The sequence below is a fragment of the Diabrotica virgifera genome, chromosome 5 (assembly GCF_917563875.1).
Source record: "Diabrotica virgifera virgifera chromosome 5, PGI_DIABVI_V3a".
NCBI lineage: Eukaryota > Metazoa > Arthropoda > Insecta > Coleoptera > Chrysomelidae > Diabrotica > Diabrotica virgifera.
In genome coordinates this window covers 111,098,138-111,104,137 of record NC_065447.1, presented here as the reverse complement: position 1 = coordinate 111,104,137, position 6,000 = coordinate 111,098,138, and positions in this window count along the sequence as shown.

Here is a 6,000-nt window from a genome sequence, read left to right as displayed (position 1 = left end):
CCTACTAAATGTTTTATAGGAACCGAAATGACCAGATGTCACATTATCATGAAAAGTACGAAGAACTTCATCCCTGTTTGCTGTTGGGACGACAATTTTCCAATCACACATATTAGACAAAGCTTCTACTGAACTAACAACATGCTTATAAAGGATATTATTTTCTACTTTAAAATCAGGATACTGATCAGGTGTTTGAGTAACCTTTTCCAACATTTTCTGATACCATGCATCCGGAACTAAAGTGGATAAGTCAAGAAGATTGACATCAAATGTTCGAGACAAAGCATCTGCTACGACAACACCATTTGCCTTACGATGGACGATATTATAATCAAAGGCTGACAACTTACAAATCCATCGAGACAAACGTTGGGATGGGTTACGCATAGAATGCATCTAGAGTAAAGAACTATGATCAGTAATAAGGGTACACTTACGACCTTCTAAATAGTAGCGGAAAGCTTCCAAGCCATGAATAATAGCAAGGAGTTCACGCTCGGTAGTGGAATAATTTTTCTGGGCCTTATTGAGCTTCTTACTAGTATATGCTATGGGGTGTTCAGAACCATCTTTCATCTGAAAGAGTACACCACCTGAGGCGGTATTTGAACAATCTGTCATGAGGTAGAAGTGTTCACTGAAATCAGGTGAAGTCATGACAGGAGCACTGGTAAGAGCTTCTTTAATGCGATGAAAAGCATCATCAGCTTCAGGAGTCCAGGTGATAGTCTGGCCCTTTTTCCTATTCTTAAGGAGGTCAGTAAGGGGTGATAATAAAGTAGAATAAGAAGGCATAAATCGACGATAGTAACCACACATGCCCAAGATCCTACGTAATTGTGTAGTGGTTTTAGGAATGGGGAAGTCCTTAATAGCGGTTACTTTATCAGGATCTGTTCTCAAACCTTGATGATCAACAACATATCCTAGAAATTTCAAATTAGGACGACAAAAATTATATTTCTCTAAATTAACAGTGAGATTAGCCTCTTTAAGGCGTGAAAATAATTTCTTCAATATTTCAATATGTGAAGAAAAATCAGGAGTAACAACTATGATGTCGTCTAAATAATAGAATACGAATGGTTCGAGTTGGGGACCAATAACCAAGTCCATCAAACGACACATTGTTTGCGGAGCTGAAACTAGACCGAAAGGCATCGTGACAAATTGAAATAACCCTTTACCACTGACAGCGAAAGCAGTATACTTCTTACTCTCTTCGCTTAACGGAATCTGTAAGAAGGCTTTGGATAAATCGATAGAAGAGATATATTTGGCATTCTGAAGTTTGCTCAGAATTATATCTATCCGAGGGATGGGATACGCATCTCGATTAGTAGTGATACTATTAAGTTTGCGACCATCGAAGCATACTCGGAATGATCCATCCTTCTTCTTCGTCATCCATAACGGCGAACAATACGAAGAATTTGAATGTTCGATAATGTTTAGAGAGAGCATCGAATCAATTTCTTTACCTAAATCTGCTTGCCATGCCTGAGGTATGGGATATTGATATTGTCTAAACGGAGTTGAAGTGTTCACTTCGATAGTATGAGATATTAAATGTGTACGGCCTAATTTATCTTTGGAAGAGATAGAAGAAAATTTAGAGATAATATTCTCTAACTGGTTTTGTTCTAAGCTAGACAAACTAGAGAACTCACGAATGGCACTTACAGTTGCGACATTAAAGGAAGATATAAATAACGAAAAATCTGAACAGTTTAATGTACTATTAAATGCATTTAAGAAATCCATGCCAAGAATTATAGAATTTTTAACTGAAGGGATAACATAAAATGTAATCATTTTCCGAATATTGGCAACTACGATTTCTGTGTCAAATTTACCTGTAATTGACTGGATTGCACCATCCGCAGTAGAGACTTGCAGAGAAGAAATAGGCATAACATTAATATCGGTGTTTTCTAACAATTTCAGCGAATACGAACCTATTAAAGAAATGTTAGAGCCACTATCTAATAGAGCTAAACAAGATTGTCCTAAAATTTCAATTTCAAGATAAGGTCGGTTATCATTATGTTTCCTAACTAATAACGAATTTATATCAAAATCCAAAATATCTGATTTATTTTCAAAATTATCTGGTATTAACATAGACATATTATTAATATTTACAAACGTACAACCTGGTATAGAATTTGGAACTGTTTCCTCGTCTTGATTATGCTTATTACTAAAATTCCAGCTTAAGACTGGAGGGGATAATCTACGATCAAGCGAACCGTACGAGTCAACTGAAGTGTTACTAACAATTACTTTTTCCCTGATTTCGGTTTGCGTGCTGGTCTCCGGTTGGAAGTGTTTCTTCCTTCCTGAGAGGGTGTGTTTGAGCTGCTGGCGGGTATTGGACCTGAAGCTTCGTCTACAGCTGCGGTCATATTCCCTGATGGGGCTGCTGTTTGAGGAACGCTCAGGGTACGAGCCTCTGCATGCTCGTTTCCCGAACACTTAAAACAGTTACGTTTAAGCGTATTTTCTCTACCACAACCGTGGCAGAAAATCCGTGTTTGGGGTCTGGTACAATCACGAAATGCGTGACCAACCCCCTGACAATTCCAGCAAGACAAAGAATACGTAGTCACAGACACATTCGGTGTATGGGGTCTAGATTGCCAAGAACGATTTCTCGAGGAGTGAGAGTTAAATCCAGCACCAGAATTAGATGTTGTAGGAGGATGAAAAGACCAGGATAGAGTTTCCTCTAACCGTTTACACTTATCTGTCAGGTCTTCGATAGTGGCTATATCAACCAGTGCCAATTGGGCATGGTAAAAGGGTAACAAACATTTTAAAATTATCTTTATTTTTGCATGATCTGTTAAAGGGGTATCTAAACGACTACACATACCCAACATAGTGTTGATAAACATGGTCACTGATTCTCCAGGTTTCTGCTTGCGGTTCTTGATCTCGTCTAAGAGATCAGTTTGGAAAGAATAAGGCAGAAAATCGGATTTTAGTTTCTGAGCCAAACCAGTCCAAGTGGTAAAGCTACCACGGTTGTTCATAAACCACGTAAAAGCATGGCCTGTAAATAATTCGGCAGAAGCCGAAAAAAGATCTTCCTCACTCACACCTCTCGAAACACGAAGACATTCTACCCTATCTAAAAATGAAATAACTTGGTTATAATGACCTTCACCAGAAAACGAAACTCCCCACTTATGTACCTGCACAGGCTTGGGATGCAACAAGGAATTAGAGGCTTGAACTGAAGAAACAGGAGTGGACGTGGCTAGAGGATTTACTCGAGAATCGAGTTCACCTTCTAGACTGAGAATCCTAATGGACATAGAGCGTTTGTAAAGTTGTTGCTCCTCATCTGAGCAACATAATAAGTGGACACGACCAGAGATATGAGCAAGACGTGAAATGTATCTGGAATACATGCTATCATGGACAGTCCCTCTAAAATTATTTATCTTTTGCGTAAGATCCTCTAGTGTCTCATTTATTCCCTGTTGTTGTTCCAGGAAAGGAATAGCTGCAGCTGAAATCTGACGGTAACTCCTATTTCCTTGCTCCTGTTTAAGAGCACCACGCAATAGACTGCGTTTTCTATCACATTTAGCGGCTTCTTCAACCTCTATTTCCCTTATCCTCAGCTCATAATCTAACTCCTTAACTAACAAATGTTCTGGCTGAAAGGTACACATGGTGATAGGGAAAGAATTAGTAACAATAAACCCAACCCAACAACGACAAACCGAACCCACCCCAACAAACTAACGACCCAATTAACCGACAATCTACTAAACAAGCTGCTCAACCGACGAGCTGCTAAACTAATGACCTAACAAACCGACAAACCAAATATAACCGAGATATATATTTGGGGTAGATATTTAAAATAATTTAAGTAAATGTTTAAACGAAAATGTATATAAAGAAAATGAAAACTTTATAAATTATATATAGGTATGGTAAGCAAAAATTTAGCTAACTGTAGTATATTGTGGCTGCACCTAAATCAAAAGTAGTAATGTACCTAGATATCAAAAAAAATAAATCATTCAAAATGTTTCAAAATAAATATCCAGGTATCACCAAACCGACTAGACCGGAATGTCAACCAATATACCTGTTCAAATATTATCCTACTCACGATTTACAATTATTATTTTAAATAAATTAAAATAGTACCAATACAGCAATACAAGTGCACTAGTGTATTTTCCAAATAACGTACAAAAGGAATCAAAAATGTATCTCTATATAATTACAAAATATACAACAATGAACCAGAAAGATACTTACTAGAAAAATTTACAATAAGCAACAAAATAAAGAAAGGTACTGTCTTACTGAAAATCGGGCTCCACGTTGGGCGCCAATTGTAACAAAAACGAAGTTGTGTTGTGGCAGAATAGATATAGCTTTACTTATTTATGGAAGTTTCCTCAAACTAGGCTAGCTGGAAATTGAAGAGACTAAACAGTAGGGCTCAGGGGAGGATCAGGCCGTATTTGCACGCCCTAGTAAGACGGTACCTACTGAAATACTTGAATGATAAAGAAAATAAATTAATATAAGGAGTAATGAAAAGAAAAGAACTATTGACCAAGAAGATATTCAGAAGTAGTGTTGAGCGCCAGGGAAGAATTGAATATATTCTTCTCCACGTGACCTATATTGCTGTACCTAACTAATACTATTAAAAAGGTAGGATAATAAAACATATAAGTATGTACAACCAACAAATTTAATGAAAAAAAATACCTAGAACCCCTATATACAATTTTATACAAACTAGCTAACCACCTGACGTACTAGGCTAGTACGCTCCTGTATATTACACAGATATTACAGTAGAGAAAAGCAAATATATTGAATTTATTATACCAAGACAGTTAATGGATCTAAATATGTGTGTACAAAACTTATTATTAAGGAGGATTACAATATTGGTTGACAATCCCACATCTGATCGGAATGACACACCGGACAATAGGACTTTTCATTCACAGTAATTTGTTTCGAGCTCCTGTCATGTGCTGAATAAACCGTGTATATTAATATTATACACAGATTATACAACATGACAGAAGCTCGAAACAAATGACAATCGATGAAAAGCCCTATACTGATATATTGTGATAATAACCGAGATAGTGTGCACAGTATCTTACCAGATAGGTTATGGTCTCCGGACTATTTTAAATAAAATAAAATACAAATACAATAATGAAAATGACATATAAAAGTTGTGGAAAAGAAAAATATTGATTATGATTACTTTAATTGATTTTAGAAAAATGAATTTATATGATTATTATGAGGATATATGTTATTAAAAATGTTAAAGTTGAAATATGTTATGTAAAAGAATTGAAAATGTAAATTTTAATAATAAAACCTGTCGTTTCTACAAACAGTAGGCCTGTGGCTTCTCCAAACTCCGGTTAAGTTGATGCGGGAGAGCCAAGTAAGGTATCTTCCGGGTTTCCTCTACCTTAGGGGGAGTACTTCTCACCAACCAGAAGGTACGACGATGTGGTGCGACAAGGAGGTACTTCCTAGCACCGGGAAAACTGTATATCTCCAAAAAACAAAAAAAATAAAATCCATCCAATGTCAAATAACCCAAAATGATCGTCTATTCCATATCCAAAAAGATTGACTTAATCTTGATCTCCACCAGTGGCTAAAAAAACAAACCTTGATCAGCTGATTGCCTTGACCACACAAGAAACAGAGCCTCTGCAAAAAGGTGTACCACCTTATCAGAACTTGACAGAGAAAAAAATCTAAGAAAAAATGAAGTTTGATGTACTTGCTTGAAATGTCATTGACCTTGATTATCCTTGACTGGAAAGAGCCTTTTTAAACGAATATAAGGAAGTATTTGAACAAGTAAATATGAATCTGGTAATCAAGATTACTTTAAGGAGTTATATAAATGAGAGAATAAGAATGGTCATTGATTCCAAACTGATTTTGAACTGGAAGTATATAGTTAGAAAGAAT